Consider the following 21327-nt stretch of genomic DNA (forward strand, 5'->3'; position numbering starts at 1 on the left):
CATTTTAGTGTATGTATGGTAGCAAAACTCTGAAGATGTTTGCAGCAGTTGAAGTATAGTTTCCTCACTGTGCATAATCTTACAGATGTTAATATACAGTGCTTCCTGATTCACTTAAATCAGGCATGAAAGAGAAACACAAACTGAGCCCACTTCTATAGTCCTTCTGTAAGACAAGCTCTTCCAGGAATTATATTTACAGAAAAAGAGAAATCTGCTCTGGAGATAATGTATATAATCACAATTTCTAAAAATGGAAAAGCCTTATTGTATTCTTGTTTGATATCTATTTTACATCATCACCTGAAGCTATGTTCTGTTGCCATTGTTTTATTACTAGTAAGAAAAAAAGAAATCACTGCTAAGAACCTCAAAATAGAGGACTTATTTTATTAAGCTGTAATTATGTAACTCAAGTTTCAGTATTTTTTTCCAAAGAATAATAACGTGAAGGCTCTAAGACTATTGCAAAAGAAGTACTTTGAAGAACCTTTGTGAATATATTTCATCCAAAAACATACTTGAGTCTTTGCAAAAGGGTGAAAATTCTAGCAGAGAGAACAGTATCAATGTTCTAGTTAAAATAAAGTCCTCTGGAATATTTACAAATGATATGTTCAGTTCTGCTAATGAAGAAACAGCCAATTTTTATAAGAATTAGAACTGTCCTAAGTGCCATATCTTTTTGTTTATTTTGTTTTGTTTTCCATGATTTTAATTTTTATCGCTTGTTTAGGAAAGTTTGATTCTCTTGCTGAGTTTGTAGAAAATTGTCAAAACAAATCTGATGTCTTTTCATCCAGCTGTACTTCTTTCTCAGTCTTCTTTTCCAAGGATTCTTCATGGGGCTCTTTATTCCTTCTGTTGGATAGGTGTCTGATGATCATAAATCTTCTGTTATAGCACAAGTTATCCACAACTTTTCAACTTTCCCATTGTGATCCTACAGCCACTGGAAATTTCAGTGATGATTACTATGACAAATTTTTAAATCATTTCTATTTTAAAAACAGCTTACATTTTCTTAAAGCCCATTACAGGATATCAAATCAACTTTATATTAACTATTGGAAATATCTATTTATTGAAACCAATTTTTAATTTTCCTTCAACTTTTCTTGAATCTATTTTTTAATCAAATACCAGCCTTTGCAATTCAAGATTAAATCTCATTTGATTAATTTCAAGCCATTTTTTCTAGACTTTTGTACTATTATATGATGTCTCATTGCTTAATATCCTCTCTCATCTAAGAATTTAATTACTGTCATTAACAACCAACTGCAGATCATTTATGAAGATGTTTAACAGAGTTCAAGACTACTTTGAATGAAACAAAACACTTCACACTCACTGCCAAAGACTCAAAATATGCTTTTATATTTCCTGTGTATCTCATTAGTAAGCTAGATATAACCTTCTCTTATGACCTACATGCTTCCCAATGGAATTCTCATGATCCTAACATAGCAATGATTTTACTTTCATCAAAACTAGAAGTTCTTTATTTGGCCTAAATAATAATTTTATATATGTTCATAAATACATTTTTTTTGGCAGAAAGAGTGTTAAACTAATATCCAAAGGAGTACATGACTCCCAAAATATATAAAATCATGTGCTTTCTTATAGTGTTAGCTGCTCAGTCGTGTCTGACTCTTTGCCACCCCGTGGACTGTAGCCCACCAGTCTTCTCTGTCCTTGGAGTTCTCCAAGCAAGAATACTGGAGAGGGTTGCCATTTCCTTCTCCAGGGGATCTTCCTAAACCAGGGATCAAACCTGCATCTCTTGTCTCCTGCATTGGCATGTCAGTTCTTCCTAGAACCACCTGGGAAGCCCTAAAGTTATATTTAAAAAATAATTTATGACGTATTTTACCTATATGGTAGAATGTTACTATTTCCCCTTAGTGTATAACCTCTGGGTTATTCATGTTGCCCGAATTCATTTTCTTGTAAAGCAGATATTTTTCTCAAAAACATGTAATTATGATTTTTGAAAAGGTAAGTTTTCAAAATGATATATTAAATATATGCTATTTTGGATTTTTAAAAAAGACTCGGGCATCAAAACTGGAAAAATAAGATCATATTTTCCCATAAATGCATAATGTGAACAAAAGGGATATTATCCAGGGATTATAAAATGTTTAGAAAAATAAATCCTATCTTATGTAATGGTCTTTTCTGAAATTAATATGCTTAGAACATCAAGGAGAATCCAAATTCATTTTACTTTAAAATGTCCTTTCTACTATTTATCCAGAAAAGAAATGAAAGAACTAGATTGTATATTTTAGTGTTTTTCTAATTTGATGAGTGTCCCATTGTGAGTGACTAACAATAACTCAATATCTATTTCATGGACCTTGCTTTACTGTTTTAAATGGATGTTCATTAAGGTTGTGCCAGTGGTGGGAGGAGGGGGGATTGTAATTGTATATTCAGGAATATTAAAGGAACATTTCCTATAGGAAACATATGGCTATGTACGCTTTAATATAGGATTAGTATAGATTATGCCTGGTAGGCTGCAGTCCGTGGGGTCGCTAAGAGTCGGACACGACTGAAGCGACTTAGCAGCAGCATGCTTAATCAGGGGCCTATTACTAAAGAAAGATACAGAGACAGCGGAGAGTGTTAACAAGAGAACAACAAACATGAGGGAATGTTCTGAAAATGCGTTTCAGTTATAAAGAGTCTGAAGAGAAATATAATGTCAGTTGTTAAGTATTTTTATAATAAGAGCATAAGATCTCGACTGAGAGAGACTTGCGTTTGAATCTAGGTCCTACACTTATCAGCTCACCAACTGTGACTGTTTCCTCTATGTAAAATTGGAATAATGTCTATTTTGTTGGGCTATTGTGAAGAAGATAGCTGATATCCAGAGTAGTGAGGGTCAGACGTGTATAAGTCCGTCTATAAATGAAGTTAGTATTATTTACACCTTTTTATCAGATATTCATCATAGCAGTTCCAAAGCAGAGTTGTTAGTATTGGTGGAGGATGGAAAATAAAAGGATGGGGTTTCATAACCACAGAAAACACTGGATCAGGCAGCTCTTTATTTAGCATACTCATACACGGGTACATTTGGTAGAATTCAAATTTTGCTGCATACTATGAGCTACAACATTTATTTCTGTTTTTCTCCCTCCCCTTTTCCCTCTCTTCCTTCCCTTCTTTCTTAGAAATGTTGCTAAATATAGCTATGTTCCTCAGCAGGGGATTTAATCATCGAGTGTGATTTTGCCATAATCTTTTCCTCAGATCACCACCTCAGTAGTAGGTAATAATGTATGACACAGAAGGAATTAGACATTGGTTGGATTTGTTTCTTGCCCTTTGTTTTAACAACAGCAAGGAGTACTATATATGAAAATGTTGTATATTAATGTATACTAAACTGTTGGCAAAAACATAAGTGCAATATTGTTTAGATTAGAGTAATAAGCTTTTTTCAAGTAGGGCTTTTCCTCATTTTTAAAAAACTGGATCTCTGTAGTCTTGATTTTTCCTTAGGTAGTCTTGATATACACTAGAAGAGATAATGTTTGATGAGCTTGCGTTGTTTACCAAAACTGTGCCTATCCTGAGGATTGACATATAATAATCTTGGTTAATGTTTTATTTCATTACTCTTGAGAAATAATAATTTCTCAAAGTTCCTTGTGTTATCAATGCATATATATATATAACTGCTGTCTAATTTGTACAGTTAACACATTTCTATGAATCCATCAGAGCAAAGAGATTTATAAGGAAATGAAAATAGAACATTGTGAACAATAAAACTTTATAAAGAGGTTAGGAACTGAAGGCAGTGTTGAGAAAATATGTGAGCCTAGTCAGCCACCCAAAGGAAACTTTGCCTTGTTTTCTGTTAATTATCTGAGAGATTTGATTCATAATTTTATACCTTACTGAAATAAATTATTAAATGTAACATGCATTCAGCCACACACACACACCAGGCTCACTATATATCAGGTACAGATATTTGTATAAAATCTCATTTAAACTTCTTAGTAACTCCATTTCAGAATTAAGAAAATGTAAATACAAAGAGATAAACTAATCCACTCAAGGTCACATTGTTCCAAAACAAAGTAGTCTAACTCCAGAGACCTTTGTTATGGCATTAGCCATCCCTTAGCTTTGACTGTGAATTGGAAGATTCAGAAAATGAAGGATTAAAAAAGCTACAAGAGTCATTCCTTGGGGGTAGAGGTTGCCCTATATTGCTTCTTGGATTGGTTTGGGGGAACAGAGGGTATAAGCAAAGTGGTTTTCTTAATCATCTGACCTCTTTGGTCAAAATCATGAAGTTGAGCACATAAAAGGATGAGGTGAGAGTGAAAGAAAAGGACTAACAAGGAAGCATAGCTCGTAGGTTAATTACAATAATAAATGTCATTGATTACACACACATGTGCAGCTACTGTCGCAACAACTTTTCATGTTATGGTAGATTGCAAAAATGGCCACAGTTCTCTACTGTCCTTGCACCTTTGCAATGTGATTTTGTAGTTCTTTGCATTAAGAGATAGAAGCTATTTTCCCAATCTTTGAATCTTGGCTGGTTGCCTTTGTTACTTACTTTGACCAATGGAATGTGGCAGAAGTAACATTTTTTGCCATTTCTGAGCTTTGGTTTCAAGTGGACTCAGGGCATTTATTTGTTCTGTCTTGAAACCTCTACGACACCATGAGAAAACACTGATGAAAATGCATGGCCCCATTATCCTCATCGCCCTAGATAGAAGTTAGCCAGCTGCCAGGCAAAGACCCTGAGAAAGTCTTGGTAAAACCTGTCAAGTCCAGCCTAAATCAGCAGATCTGCTCAGATGTTTTATAAACTTATGAGCAGAAATAAATAAGCCATTAAATTTTTAGTGTATGTTACGCAGCAATGGATAAGTGTTATATACATGTTGCCTCCTAAAATCTTAAAACAGCATTTTTTTGGTAAGTATTAACATTTCAGAAATAACAAATCTCTTTACTAGCAATGTAGCAATGATGACGGCCAGTATTCTCTGTGCGGTTTTGACTTTATGCCCAGGGCTTGTTCCTCTCAGAAGGGAAAAAGTTAAGCAATTGTCTGTTAACGGAGATCTAGATATAAATTTCTCCTTACTTTCAATTCAAATCTTTAAATCATGAGTCAAGGCAAGTTTTTTGAAGCAAATTCCAATATCCATGGAAATGACTTCACATTCCAACACAAGCCAGTTTATTTGGTTAACATTATAAAAAGATAGGCCAAAATCCAGAACTGAAGCAAAGCTCATTTATTTATTCAACAAACATTTATTAAGTGCCTGCCATATGCTGGGTCCTGTGTTTGCCACTGTTGTATAATTACTTTAAAAAGAATCTATGATTTCAGAAAAAACTTTAAGCTGAATAATTTAGGCAGAACAAGGCAAGTTATTCATAAAGATGCAGACTAATTGGAAATGTCCTAGTTAAAATGCTATACTTATGTGGCAGAGAGAATGCTATGGATCGAAAGGGAAATGCACATGAAGTTCTAAAACAATTTGTCAGAATAATTAAACATATTAAGAGTGGTACTTGGGACCAAAGTTCTTCAACCCACTCTGTAGAGAAGTCAGTATAAATTTGTTGCAGCATTTTATAACATGAGGTATAGTGCAGCAGTAAGCCCAAGTCAATTGCTGAAAGATGGACCCAGCTTTATATATTGCCATAGGCAGAACCGGGAATCACACCAAGTACCAGCAGGCTAGAGCCACCAGTTCAAAATGGCATTTACTATTTGTTTGGTATGCAGCTCTGTTTTCTTCTCATCGCCTCCAGCTCATAAAAACACTGGCTTCTTCCAGAAAGATTCTCTCTGTAGAGAATTCTAGGCTTGACCAACCATGGAGAAATAAATTTTCTTTTCTCTCACAGTGTATAATTTTCTCTTTCTAACTCCAGAGAAGGAACCATTGATAGCAGTTAATGGTATTTGTCTTCAGAAAACAAAAGGGTCTGACTCAGAATTTTACAAGATCTAATTTATTTTCTTATTGCAAAGAAAAGTTCCAACACCTTGTCACTGCCAGACCCAAAGAGTCTTTCTCTCAGGTTAAAAAGAAAGTTTCTACAGCATTTGAGTTATATTACTGTGAATAAATACATAGTAAATAATACAAATTCTATTTTATGATGATCTCAAAAATAGTAGCCTATGTCGAGGAAAACAGGAAATTTCTCTTTACTGGTTAAAGTAATGGAAAGACAGTCCCTCTGTGTTGTGTCTCTGAAGATGTTTAACCACATGTTTTATCCACATGCAGCAGTATGACCTCAAATCCCAAAAGAATGACTGGTTCATTTCACTTTGAGTTCACAAATATATAGAGGGCCAGTTATTCAATAATGCTACGTGTTTTTTAATGTGTTGTTTGCAGTCAAGACCACTTATTCAAAGCCAACCATGTAGACAGAGTAAAAAGAGAAAACAAATTCCAGATGTGATGGGCTTCCATGATTGAAATTCTCCGTGGAGTCATTGCAACGTGTTTAACACCTGAGTTTCAGAAGATGCCAGCCCATTTTGCCTAAGTGGGCATTGGCCTTGTGATTTATTCAAGCTGTGCTTTCTCTGCTCTGCTCTCAAGGTGCTTGTGTTAAAAGAGTTATACCTCGTCCCCACTGACTCATTTTTAACCCCCGTAGCCTCAATCCAGTTCAACAAATCTTTATTGAAGGCCTACCAAGCATTGTTATTTGATGTTTTATTATGGTTTATAGGTGACCTGGATGGAACTTCACAAGGAGAATGTGATGTCTATTTGTAGTGCTAAACTGTATAGACATCAGAGCTGACCCTCACTCTGTAGGCCTTTAATTTGGTTTGACACATGAGGTCACATCAGCCAGTGCCTTAGAGGACTTCTTTTTGTCAAGTTCATCATTTACCCATAGACTCCTGAGCAAGAATAATCTAGAGACAACTTTCCTTTCTGCTTTGTATCTCTGATGAAGAGCTTTCAGACATATGGCACAAGTGGTATGTCACTTTGATCATCTGGTTGTCAGTTTGCTGTGCTGTGTTGATTCTGTCACTGGTATCACCATTTTTCCAGACTTTCTTTTACTCTTCCCTCTCATTCAAACCTAGTGTTCAATCTGTCATTGCATCCTGTCATCTCCTCCTTTGAACCGTCTTTCAGCTTCAGTCCTCCTCTCCTTTTCCATTACTACCACATCCATCCAGACTGGTGATAATTGCAAGGGTACTCAATAGATTTTTCTCACTCTCATCTCTACCATTTCTTTTATTCATCATGAATATTATTTCAGCCCATTTTTCTAAAGCCCTCTATTCCTTTTGTTATTTTCTGTTCAGTAACCTAGAATCATTCCCTTTTTACTATCTTGTAAAACATTCTTTTTTTTTTTTTTTTTTTTTTAATAAAACACGTTCTAATGGGTACATGTTACTCCCTTCAAACCAGGGGTCCCACTCACATGAGAAAATTCCATGGATACTACGCTTTTAATAGCATATTTGTGTGTGAATGCTAGGTTGCACTCTTTGTGACCCTATGGACCCCACAAGGCTCCTCTCTCCATGGGATGCCCCAGGCAAGAATATTGGAGTGGGTTGCTGTGTTCTCTAGGGAATCTTCCTGACTCAGGGATCAAACCCGCATCTCCTGCAGTGCAGGAAGATTCTTTACTGCTGAACCACTGGAGAAGCCCAATGGCATGTTCACTCCTGCATAATTGCTTTGTGTATGTTTTTCTTTTTTTTCCAACACAAATTAAATCCTACTAAGGTAAAGACCACATAAGTTCCATTTCTTCCTTATTCTCTAACAGCTTTGGCCCCACTCACACCCTCTGCTTCTGTATCAATACTCTGTCCCCAGCACCTCCCCCAGTATGCTGTAATTGTATACTCATATGATTGTGTCTTACACTTATTTATGAGCCCTCTGATGACAGAAAACAGTGTTTCTTGTGAAACCTTGTAATCCCATATGCCCAAAAGAATTTGACTCCTAGTAAGTTCTCAGTTTTCACCCTACCGATAAGGAACAAGAGACTATTGACCTCTCTCCCCTTCATTCTCTCTTTCCTCTCCTTAACCCTTTCTATCCTTCCCTATTTTTCTAGTCCCCCAGTCCTGGATGCAGGAATCTGGTCGAAGAGCCCTCAGCCTGAGCTGAGGATTGGAGACTGACCACCTCCTCTTGGCAGAGAACTTGAATTCTGGTTCTGGTCTGGTCTGATTTCTGGTAGGGCCGAGTTCCAGTCCTCCCTTCTCTGGAGGCCCAGGGAAAAGTCCCATAATGCCTGGGCATCTGTAGGTGGCAGGAGACGTGTGTAAGGCCACCCCTTTCACGCATCCCCCGCCCCCTGCCTCCTCCCCCTTCTTCTTTCAACCTGGCTTCCTTTCCTCCCTTGAAATCTTTGATGTTAGTACTTGGATCTGAAGTTCTGTGTCTCTATAGGAGGTTTTCTGAGAGACTGTATTCTTGTATTTAAGGGCTTCCTTGATGGTGCAGAGGTTAAAGCGTCTGCCTGTAATGTGGGAGACCTGGGTTTGATCCCTGGGTCGGGAAGATCCCCTGGAGAAGGAAGTGGCAAGCCACTCCAGTACTCTTGCCTGGAGAATCCCATGGACGTAGGCGCTTGGTGGGCTACAGTCCACGGGTCGCAAAGAGTCAGACAAAACTGTGCGACTTCACTTTCACTTTAAGTTCTCAGTGAAAACTTGTAAAAGTATTTAATAAATCTCTCTTCTCTAAATGGTTAACTTCAAACCAGAGCATAAGTTTAGCAATATGCCAGGTATCTGAAGATGAGAAATATGATGACTAGCATGTAAGGCTCCAGGTTAGAAGAACTTTCATGAACAATTCTTTATTTGTAATTGTCTCCCCCACCCCACCCTCGCCAAATCTCCTTAGCAGTAGAAATCATATCTTACTAACCCTTTGATCTTTTGAAAGTGAAAGGTTGTTGTTGAATTACAATGCCAGGATTCTTGGCCCCCGGAGGAGAAGAATTGAATCGGGGCCAGAGACGAGGCTTGATCGCTCAGAGCTTTTGTGTAATAAAGTTTTATTAAAGTGTAAAGGAGATAGAGAAAGCTTCTGACATAGGCATCAGAAGGGGGCAGAAAGAGTAACCCCCTGCTAGTCTTTAGCTGGATGTTATATAGTCACCAGCAGTCTGTTAATGAAAGAAAGGAATGCCTCAAAACTTAGAATGGCACCAGGCCCCTCACCCATAGGATGTATTTTGGGATAATCTTGGCTCCAAATGGTTCATCTTGGGCCATAAAAGGATTAACTTGAATCTTGAAGAAGGGCAGAGCACCATACAAATAGTGTGGTTTACATAGATTAGAGGAACAATATCGGAGTATAACATACTGGTTTATCAGTAGGTTCTGAGCCAAAAGGCGGAACTGACTTGAAGACAGAGTTTGGGGTAAATGCATAGTACATTAGCATAGCTTAAGATAAACATTTCCATAAGAAAAAGGCAATGGTTAACTTCAGGTGAAACCAGGTGTCATTACGCAACACAGAATTTTAAGAGAAATCTCCTTTTAAATTTGTATAGAGAAGGAAAAAAAATATCACTAGTTTGTTTCTTCCTGCCACTTAAGGGAGATAAAAATGTCTGACACTTGCAGGCTATTTCCTCCATTTGGACACCCCTGGCCTTCCTGCCTGTAACCCTCTCAAAGTGTCTTTGATCTAGTGACATCAGGGGCTTCCCTGGTGGCTCAGATGGTAAATGATGCAGTGTGGAAGACCTGGGTTCAATTCCTGGGTTGGGAAGATCTCCTGGAGGAGGGCACAGCTACCTGGAGGAGGGATTCCCTGGTGGCTCAGATGGTAAGTGATGCAGTGTGGAAGACCTGGGTTCAATTCCTGGTTGGGAAGATCTCCTGGAGGAGGGCACAGCTACCCACTGCAGTATTCTTGCCTGGAGAATTCCATGGACAGTGGAGCATGGTAGGCAGGCTATCGTCCATGGGGTTGCTTGGACATGACTGAGTCACTGTCGCTTTCTTTCTTTTTTTTTTTTTTTAATCTAGTGACAGGGCTGGTAACTGAGAACCTGGTCATTTGAATGTTTAGCCTTCTAGAGAACATGATTTCAATATTTTATCATAACAGCCACTGGCTGAACTTAAACACTTTCCTAAAAATGGAATACCGTCTCTCTCATTATTTTTTTTATATGGGCCTATCAAATCAAAGAAGGCTACTATGTATTTTATCTTCATGAGTCCATGGAATGGGCTCATGTTGAAGGCTGCTTTGAAAAGTGTGGAGTCAGTCTTAAGAAATGTTTCCTAATTTAATAAGGTAAAATATCTCTAGAAAACTTGGGTTCAAATGATGCTGATGGTGTGCAATTATGGTGTGACCCTTTAAACGCAGGAATTTGACTTATACAATGGTTTTTCCATAACAAAATGTAAGTCTGCACACAGTGCAGAGTGAATGACTGAATTATAACACTGCTGCTACTGCTACTGCTAAGTCGCTTCAGTCATGTCCGACTCTGTGCGACGCCCTAGACGGCAGCCCACCAGGCTCCCCCGTCCCTGGGATTCTCCAGGCGAGAACACTGGAGTGGGTTGCCATTTCCTTCTCCAATGCATGAAAGTGAAAAGTGAAAGTAAAGTCGCTCAGTCGTGCCTGACTCTTAGTGACCCCATGGACCGCAGCCTACCAGGCTCCTTCGTCCATGGGATTTTCCAGGCAAGAGTACTGGAGTGGGTTGCCATTGCCTTCTCCGAATTATAACACTACTAAGAGGTAACTTAGTAGTGGCGCAGAGGGCAATGTCAATGTGGAATAGAGGAGTATTCTAATGGAATGACATTTCAATCCTTCTCATATAAATGTTCCCTAAACCCCTTTATGTTCTACTGAACATAGCCACTCCTATTAAGTTTATCTATAGCTGTTCTTGTGCTATAATTATCAAAATGGAATAGTTGAAACAGACTTTATGGCCCACAACACCATATTTATTATCCATATTATTCAACACAATATTTATTATCAGGTCCTTTATAGAAAACAGTTTTTCAGCTCTTAGTCTAGAGCAATGCCTGATGCCCAATAGATAGGCAATAAATGTCTGTTATATGAATTAATGAAATAATAAATAGATACATCATTGATAAAATTTAGATAACACTCCACTATGCCCTCACAAGGCTTTGTATGTCTTGAAATGTTTGGAGACCCTGACAGATATGTTCAGTTATATTCTATGATCTAAAAGGGGTCCATATTCCTATGGAAGGGAATTTGAATTTAGCCCACAACTGAGGTTGATTTATATAAACTGGAGAATCCCGTGGATAAAGGAGCCTGATACGCTACAGTCCCTGGAGCTACAAAGAGTTGGACATGACCTAGCGACTAACACACACACAGATGTCCTTAAAGATTAGACTAGAGGAAAAAATAAATAAGGTTTCTGTAAAAGTCCCCATTAAGTAAGGAAATTTGGTATAATGTTAGATAAACTATAAGTGAGATTACTAGGGAAAAGCATTGATCTCGCTAGTAAAAGTCAGAGCCTGGCATTTCTTTGGCCCTACTGCCTTGGGAAGGATTTGTTGAAATATCAAAAATGGGAATATGCATTTTACTCTGGACCCCAAAACTAGACTGAAAGCCCGTTTCTTGGAAAGAGAAGTTAAAGCAGAGATTTTCCCCTGCTGGTTAAAGAAGAAGGAAATTTTGTTCCTTAGCTCAGATTGCTATAATAGCATACCATAGGCTAGGTGGTTTGCAAACTATAGGAATATATGTCTAATAGCTTTGGAGGCTGGAGGTCAGAGATCAGGGTGCCAGCAAGGTCAGAGTCCAGTGAGAGCTCTCTTCTTGGTTTGTAGATGGCTGTCTTTCTCATGTGCATGCATGGGAAATCATTTCAGTTGTGTCCAACTCTTTGAAACCCTGTGGATTTGTAGCCTGCCAGGCAACTCTGTCTACGGGGGTTCTCCACTCAATAATATTGGAGTGGGTTGCCATGCCCTCCTCCAGGGGATCTTCCTGACACAGGGATTGAACCCACATCTCTTATGTCTCCTACATTGGCAGGCAGGTTCTTTACCATAGCACTACCTGGTAAGCCCTCTTTCTGATTATATCCTCACATGAACAAAGCAGAGAGCTAGAGAGAAAATAAGCAAATTCTCTATCTCTTTTTGTAAGGGCACTAATTCTATTCTTGAGTGATCTACTCTCATGACCTAATTATCTCCCAGAAAGTACCACCTCCTAATACCATTACATTGGAGGTTAGAATTTCAATATATAAGTCTATGAAGAACACAAGTGTTTGAGCCGTAACACTTTTGTCATCAGTGTTTGGTGGAAATGAACACCCAATTATGGGGTAGACGAGGTCAAGAGACCAACATTTCCAAAATGTTGTTTGGAAATTTAAAATCTAGAGCTAAGGCATCACAGAACTGTAGGCAGCAACTATCATTATATATCGGAACCCCTTGCCAGAAATAATTGAAGTGTGATATGTCTCCAAAAGAGTAGCTGTCTGCCTCATCAAGTTGATATGAGCTTATTGCATTGAGATTTGGAGTATTGCTGGAATGTAACAGAGTCTTACTGCTTGGTGATGTCAGAGATATGCTGGATCCAGCATCTGTTCAAGCTAAAAAGAAATTAATATTTCAGTTTAATTTTTCACTGGAAAAAAAAAAACTAAAAGGAACTTATTATATGACAATAAAAACCTGTGGGGATTTAATTCTAATTGATTTCAGTTTTATTTCACATAAAGGCCAGATCCAGACAAACTTCTGTATCCTCCAAACTCAGGAATTTTTTTTCTAATCACAAAGTACACTGAAGGCTTGTTTCCAAGTTAATTTGGATTCAGACTACAGATAATAGCAGTAGACTGTGAGATGAGAAAGGAGGGATAAACTAGGCTTATGTTATACATTTTCCAAATGTTATCATGTTTCTCCCCTCCCTCTCTGTGAGTGGAACCTGCCTTGAAACACACACACAGGCCCTTGACTTTCAGGCCTCAGTCACATCTCATCGCTCAGCTGTCTAGTATTCATTGTGCATTGATTGGGAGGAAAACATAAGCCAAACCTTTTTTCCTTGAAGGAGCACGGCTCACACTGCAGGCAATAAATAATGACACAGAATCAGAACAAACAGCAGCTCCTGTGGAGTGCAGGACAGCAGGTGTACTTTGCTAGAAAGTTAGAATCTCAACAATTTGGTCTCTGATGGTAATAGGCAGAGGCTACTGGGAAATATGAAGCAATGTGGACATGTAACCTACAGACATGACCAACATACTCATTAGAAGAGTGAAAAGACAGAGTGGGATTGTGGGGAGCTGTGTGGATTGTATAGGTGAACAATTGAAAAGAAAAAATAAAGAGGAAAGGAAAGAAAACCTATCTTTTGGAGTAAGAGAAAAAGAAAAGTTCAGGAGCCTATCTAACAGCAACAGGATGTTCTGTGTTGTTCTCTTAGGGACCCAAAATACTATTGCTCTTTTTTCTTTACTATGTCCCTTTTCTTTGTCTTCTATTCCTATCCTAGCCTTCCATATGAAGGAGTTAGAAAAAAAGAACTAATTCAGGACCAAAAATATCGTTAAACATTTACTGAGTAGTAATAAACACAAAAGTGAATTAAACACATTGAACACACACAAACACAGTCTTGCTCAGAGTAAGAGAAGGATTATAATACAGAGTAATAATGACCAATTAGTTATTAGATTCCAATTATTCCAAAGTATTTAGCTCATATCTTTATTATAGTCCTTATTACATGGTATAACTTCATAGTTTGAATATTCCTCTGACTTTAAAAGTAAATTCTGCCCTTTATATGAGTCTGAGATTTTAGATATGTTAGAAAGGAATTGTTAAATTCTTCAAGAAATTGTCAGAAATGGAGTATTTATTTGCTGAAGTTTTGACTTGGTCTTAAACTTGGTTTCATGCTCTTTTTCTTTTTTGCATATTTTCCATTGATATGGAATTTGTATCTTTATCTGGGTCAGTGTAGAAAAAAATCTTGACTATCTAATGCTGTTTTTGGTTTGTTTAATGCATGCTGATCTCTAGGTATAGTTACTTAACAATTCTGATCCAAAGAAAGAACATAGTTTGGAAAAAATAAAAAGTGAAAATTTTGTGTTACTTGTTTTTATTTTCCAATAATCCAACTCTGGAGACAAATCATTTAGAGACAAGTTCTGTGTTGTCATTTGTTCTTGATTTCTGTGTTTTCAGCATGATAAGCTGAGAACAAACACAAAAGATATATATGAGACTGATGAAAATGATTCATCAAGTATTGGTGCTAGTCATAGCTCTCTCTCTCTTTCTTTCTCTCTCTCTCTTGACATTTACCAGGAAACCACTAAGTCACAAAATATAGGGAAAACTCTATGGCATTAGAAAATGAAGAATGATTATCTATAGAGTCTTTCTGCTTCTTCATTGATTTAACAGGGTTGTATGACAAAATAACTGTTGGTAAGGGCTGTAGACCCTTTAATTTACTCGGGAAATGGAAAGCTAGTCATCCTTGTAGGGATTTTTTGCAGCCTATGAAACTTTACCCATCACAGGTAAAGTTGGGACTGTTTCCACCTTTTACTACTAAAAGGCACTGTGTTTCTCAAGGAAAATTATTTCTTTTTCCTCTCTGCTCCAGTTTTGAATATATAAAATAGAAAATAAAAGCTTCTTTGCATTTCTAATAATTATTGAATATTTACTGAGCATTCATGCACAATAGATTTCACAATGAGTGTCCTATATGTCAAAAGAGGAAAGGAGAAAAGCCAATAGTGGAAATTGATCTGAGAAAAATATAAGTTTAAAAGCAGTATCTCGCTAAAGATCCTATTTTTAAACAAAGTTAATTGTTTTCACTCTGTATGACAGGCTCTAGGTCCATCCAAATCACTACAAATGACCTAGTTTCAGTCCTTTTTATGGGTGAGTAATATTCCATTGTACGTATGTACCATATCGTCTTTATCCATTCATCATTTGATTGGCATTTAGGTTGCTTCCATTCCTGGCTATTTTAGATAGTGCTGCAGAGACATAGGGATAATCTAGAAACAAGGATTAACCAATTTTAGTTTGGAACATCAGACAGAAAAAGATAACTGAGGGAAAAAAAAACAAGAGGTCATTCATGAAAACTTGCCTTGGTAAAGTAAACAGCTTGTCAGAAGCACATTAAGTACATCCATCCACATAAAAACTGAGAATGCCAAGATATGATACAATGTTTCAACCCACAAATATTCTATAGGTGAAAGAAAGGTGAAACAAAGTAAGACAACCTTTTTGGAAGACTATCTGAAATGATTAACTTAAACAGTAGTAGTAAATGGGATATATCAATATCAATATTCTGCCTGCAATGCAGGAGACCTGGGTTCAATCCCTGGGTCAGGAAGATCTTCTGGAGAATGAAATGGTAACCTACTCCAGTACTCTTGCCTGAAAAACCCCACGTACAGAGAAGCCTGGTAGACTACAGTCCATGAGATCGCAAAGAGTCAGACATAACTCTTAATATCAATATTAGACACAACTCTAATATCAATATATTAACATTATGTGTTCTGACTTCTGTAGCTCCTTCTTCACAATATTTTCACAGTTTTCTCCTTCTCTCTAATGAGTATTGAGTGTTTATTATGAATTTGGAAAAATGGTAACCATTTTATATTTGCTATCACATTTGATCCTCTTCACAACTCTCTGGGTTAAGCAGTGTAATTACCCTCAATTTGTAGATTAAGAACCTGAGATTTCAATTATATAATTTGTCCAAAGGCACACAAACAGTAAGTGGTAACTGATTCAGTAGCTCGTCTTTATTTTAAAGTCTATGATCTTAATCATTGTATATTGCCTTTTTATGACCTAATAAATAGGTTAGTCGTGTTAAAAATACCTGTCATATACCTGGAGCATAATTCAATGGTTCATTTGTGAATCAGAATTCTATTCCTAGGCATTTAATTCAGATCTTCTGAATTAAAATGTTTGCAAGTAGAACTAAAGCATTTGTTGTTTTAAAAGCTACATAGGTAAGTTACAAAATACCAAGGGAAAACAAAAGAAGAAACAAAAACTAGACTGTTTTTGAAGGAGATTTAAGCCATGTCTATATTTTATGTGGTTTACAATGAAAAGAAACTCAGCTGCATCAGTCATCTAGAAAATGCAAATCAAAATAATGATATGCTATTTCATACCCACTAGAAAGACTAAAAAAGACTTATAATACCAGGTGTTGGTGAAGATGTAGAGCCAATGGAACTGCTGCTGAGAGTAAAATATGGTATTACCATTTGGGAAAACTGTTTTGGCAGTTTCTTATAAAGTTAAACAGACATAAACCATTGAAATAACACACACACACATTAACCAAAGTTAAACACACATAAAATTTCTGCTTGGCAGAAATTCCACAACTCAGCATGTTCTCAGGAGAAGTGAAAATGTACGTTCACAAAAGACATGTACATGAATGTCCATAACAACTTAACTCATAAAAGTCAAAAATTTAAAATAACCTAAATATCCATAAACAGGAGAAAAGATAAAAAAGCTGTTGTATATGCATGATTGGAATACTACTCAGCAATACTACAGAACAAGCAATGATTCATGCAGCATGGAAAAAATGTAGAGACATTATAAAGAGTAAAAGAAACTAAATGATTCCATTTATCTGAAGTAAAAAGAATTTTCAAAGCTAATCTATAATAATATAGAAAGTTGCATCTTATGTGTGTGGACAGGGTCAGGGGTATACAGGAAATGGGCAAGAAGGAAAGGCAATGCCAAAGAATGCTCAGACTACCACACGATTACACTCATCTCACACGAGCAAAGTAAATGCTCAAAATTCTCCAACCCAGGCTTCAACAGTATGTGAACCGGGAACTTCCAGATGTTCAAACTGGATATAGAGAAGGAAAGGAACCAGAGATCAAGTTGTCAACATCCTTTGGATCATTGAAAAAGCAAGAGAGTTCCAGAAAAACATCTACTTCTGCTTTATTGACTATATGAAAGCCTTTGACTGTGTGGACCACAACAAACTGTGGAAAATTCTTCAAGACATGGGAATACCAGACCATCTGACCTGCCTTCTCTGAAATCTGTATGCAGGTAAAGAGGCAACAGTTAGAACTGGACATGGAACAACAGACTGGTTCCAAATAGGGAAAGGAGTATGTCAAGGCTGTATATTGTCACACTGCTTATTAAACTTATATGCAGAGTACATCATGAGAAATGCTGGGCTGGATGAAGCACAAGCTGAAATCAAGATTGCTGGAAGAAATATCAATAACCTTGATATTTGCAGATGACACCACCCTTATGACAAAAAGAGAACTAAAAAGCCTCTTGATGAAAGTGAAAGAGGAGAGTGAAAAGTTGGCTTAAAACTCAACATTCAGAAAATGAAGATCATGGAATCTGGTCCCATCACTTCATGACAAATAGATGGGGAAACACTGGAAACAATGACAGACTATTTTCTTGGGCTCCAAAATCACTGCAGATGGTGACTGTAGCCATGAAATTAAAAGACGCTTGCTCCTTGGAAGAAAAGATATAACCAACCTAGACAGCATATTAAAAAACAGAGACATTACCTTGCCAACAAAGGTCCATGTAGTCAAAGCTATGGTTTTTCCAGTAGTCATGTATGGATGTGAGAGTTGGACTATAAAGAAGCTGAGTGCCAAAGAATTGATGTTTTTGAACTGTGGTGTTGGAGAAAACTCTCGAGAGTCCCTTGGACTGCAAGGAGATCCAACCAGTCTATCCTAAAGGAAATCAGTCCTGAATATTCTTTGGAAGGACTGATACTGAAACTGAAACTCCTAAACTTTGGCCACCTGATGCGAAGAACTGACTCATTGGAAAAGACCTTGATTCTGGGAAAGATTGAAGGCAAGAGGAGAAGGGGAGGACAGAGGATGAGATGGTTGGATGGCATCACTAACTCTATAGACATGAGTTTGAATAAGCTCTGGGAGTTGGTAATGGACAAAGAAGCTTGGCGTGCTGCAGTCCATGGGGTCGCAAAGAATTGGACACGACTGAGTGACTGAATTGAACTGAAATATTCTGGAGTGATAGAAATGTTCTGTATCTTGTTTCAGATGATAGTTACACAGAAGTGTTGTTGTTCAGTCATTCAGACATGTCTGGCTCTTTTCAACCCCGTGGACTGCAACATACCAGGCTTCCCTGTCCTTCACTATCTCCTGGAGTTTGCCCAATCTCATTTCTATTGAATCAGGGATGTCACCCAACTATCTCATCCTCTGTTGTCCCTTTCTCCTCCTGCCTTCAATCTTTCCCAGCATCAGGATATTTTCCAATGAGGTGGCTCTTCACATCACGTGGCCAAAGACTGGAGCTTCAGCTTCAGTATCAGTCCTTCCCGTGAATATTCAGGATTCGTGTCCTTTAGGATTGATTGGTTTGATCTCAGTGTTGTCCAAGTTACTCTCAAGAGTATTCTCCAGCATCAAAATTCTAAAACATCAGTTATTCTGTATTCGTCTTCTTTATGGTCAAACTCTTACATATGTACATGACTACTAGAAAAACTACAGCTTTGACTATATGGACCTTTGTTGGTGAAGTGATGTCTCTGCTTTTTAATATGATATCTAGGTTTGTCATAGCTTTCCTTCCAAGGAGCAAGCTAGGTGAGAGTATAATACTTTCAGTTTATAGGACTCATATTAGCATCCAGGTTTCCTTATTATGAGTCCATTTTTTTCCCATTCTCCTACAGCTCTTATATAACTGCATCTGTCCCTTACAATGTGTCTATGAAATTAATGAAAACTCCCCAAAAGCAAAATACCAGACTGCAACATTTTTTTTCCCCAGCAACAGAAGTGTTAAAAGAGAAAATTACAAAGGCTAACATATTAAAATTAACAGATACCCACTAGAAACTCTCAAATTCTCTTTGTATATCTGACAGTAGCCTCAACATCCATGAGTGGCCAACTGTTTTTTTTTCTAAGCACCAAAATCTATATCTCTGGAAACAACCAGGGAACATGACTTGGTACAGATTACATTTCATGTTAAAGGAATCCTTCGCATGCTGGTAAATGTAATGAATAAAGTGCATTCCATTTCATCAAATTGCTTCTGTGGGCATTCACAAAAGATCAGCTTCTGTGCACCTCAGTCAGACGTGCCGTTGTGAAAGTGCCGTAAAACCTGTGTGATCACCACCTGCATGTAAAAAATGCTAGCAATAACTTACCAAAATATTTCCAGTGAAAATATGACTTTGACCCAGATGGCAAAATAGGCTCAGTTGGCCATAAATCTGCAGGCAGTAAATGGGCAGGTGGTAAATCTGCTATCATTGCTACTGTTTTCTCAACACTTTATCTGTACAGACTTTTCCTAAGGAAATAAAAATTCTGGAAATATGGAAGAAGAAATGATACACTGACTACAAACTCATGCTCAAGGCTGTAAGTTTCTTGAAATTTAGGAAACCTGTTCTTAGTTTATAGATTCAGGCTCGAGACACTGGGAAGTAAAAAGAAAAAAGAAGTGTGCAGAGACTGGAGAACAAAATATATAAAAGGCTTTGAGTTCATTTCTAATATGTTTTGGCAGCAAGGGTCATCATACAAATGCAGTTTGTTTTCTTCTTTATGTGAAAAAAGTTAAAATTCCCCAAACATTTAGAGTTTCTCTACCTCTCAACTTCTATTTTCTGTTACAATTGCTTCTACCCAGAATGAGAGAAAGGATATAGAATGGCTATTGCAGGTATCCAGGAACAAGCCATACTCAGTTAAGGATGAATTTTATGGTCATCTTGTATAGATTTGGGGCTGGATTGTACCCTATTTAGTGGGGATTTGATTTTCTTCAGAAGAGAGTGGATGTACTCACTATTCATCATCCTGTAAAGAAGTGTTTGATCCTGGAGAAAGCAATGATTCAGCAATTTGGACTCTGGAGGGGATCCCCCATTACTATTTAAACCTGTGATACTTGAGTCTGAATCTGAGGCAAGTGTTTTAGTGCTCAAGGGGGAGTTGTCATGCCTACATAGAGCTAGATTCAGTTCAGTTCAGTTCAGTCGCTCAGACGTGCCCGACTCTTTGCGACCCCATGAATTGCAGCACACCAAACTCATGTCCATTGAGTCGGTGATGCCATCCAGCCATCTCATCCTCTGTCATCCCCTTTTCCTCCTGCCCCCAATCCCTCCCAGCATCAGAGTCTTTTCCAATGAGTCACCTCTTCGCATGAGGTGGCCAAAGTACTGGAGTTTCAGCTTTAGCATCATTCCTTCCAAAGAACACCCAGGGCTGAGAGCTAGATTAAGGTCAAGTAATTCCCCTCCTTTCACTCCTGCACCTATATATTCTTCCACTCAGTGACACAGCACAATTATAAAGAACTTTGATTCAATTTATGTACTGCGTTATTGGAGGATGGTGCCTCCTCTCCTCAGAATAGTGCCTCCTACTTGGCACTTTAGCTATGACTTCAGAAGGCTATTCTAACACATCATAAGGTCAGAGTCCGGCTGAACTGTCTGGTTCAACCAGTGGATCTGGTGGCCATCTGCCTAGTCATGTACCTCCTTAACTGTAAAAGGGAAAGTCTGGTCAGTGGGATTCCATATGTGTCTGTGTGTGTGCTAAGTTGTTTCAGTCATGTCTGACTCTTTGCAACCCTGTGCACCATAGCCCATCAGGTTTGTCTGTCAATGGGATTCTCCAGGAAAGAATACTGGCATGGGTTACTATGTCCTCCTTCTGGGGATCTTCTCAACCCAGGGATCCAACCTGCATCTCTTATGTCTCTTGCATTGACAGATAGGTTCTTTACCACCAGCACCACCTGGAAAGTCCAGTGGGAATCCATGACGTGGCTCAAATACACTGACAACCTTTGAATAGTGGGGCTGGCTAAGGCCCTCACAGCATCAAAGGTAAATCTCTATGGAGAATGAATGCCTATTCCCATGATGACAAATCACTGGTCTTTCCAGGATGCAAGTGAAACAACATAGTCAACTTGCCATTAAGTGGCAAGTCTCAAGAAACAGTGCTGTATCCAGGGCTCAGCATTGGTCTCCACTGGGGGCAGTGGGTCACATCAGCAATTGTAGCTATTTAGCTTTGATGTGTGGAATCTGATGCTCTTGGACCCATGTGTAATATATTCATATTTGCTTCACTATCACTTTGTTTATACATCCATTGTGC

At 37.9% G+C, this 21327-nt stretch overlaps 1 protein-coding gene and 1 long non-coding RNA gene across 2 annotated transcripts in view; both read left to right on the forward strand.

Moving 5' to 3' along the window:
* Nucleotides 1-21327, forward strand: part of NEGR1 (neuronal growth regulator 1) — a 1022884-nt gene that overhangs the window by 541422 nt on the left and 460135 nt on the right. The gene's annotated exons all lie outside the window — the stretch shown is intronic.
* LOC120856996 lies at nt 13307-14749 on the forward strand. The gene is made up of 3 exons (XR_005719540.1): nt 13307-13318; nt 13473-13482; nt 13623-14749. It is a non-coding gene; the product is annotated as an uncharacterized LOC120856996 (long non-coding RNA).

This window comes from Oryx dammah, unplaced genomic scaffold (genome assembly GCF_014754425.2).
Source record: "Oryx dammah isolate SB20612 unplaced genomic scaffold, SCBI_Odam_1.1 HiC_scaffold_28, whole genome shotgun sequence".
In the NCBI taxonomy this organism is placed as follows: domain Eukaryota; kingdom Metazoa; phylum Chordata; class Mammalia; order Artiodactyla; family Bovidae; genus Oryx; species Oryx dammah.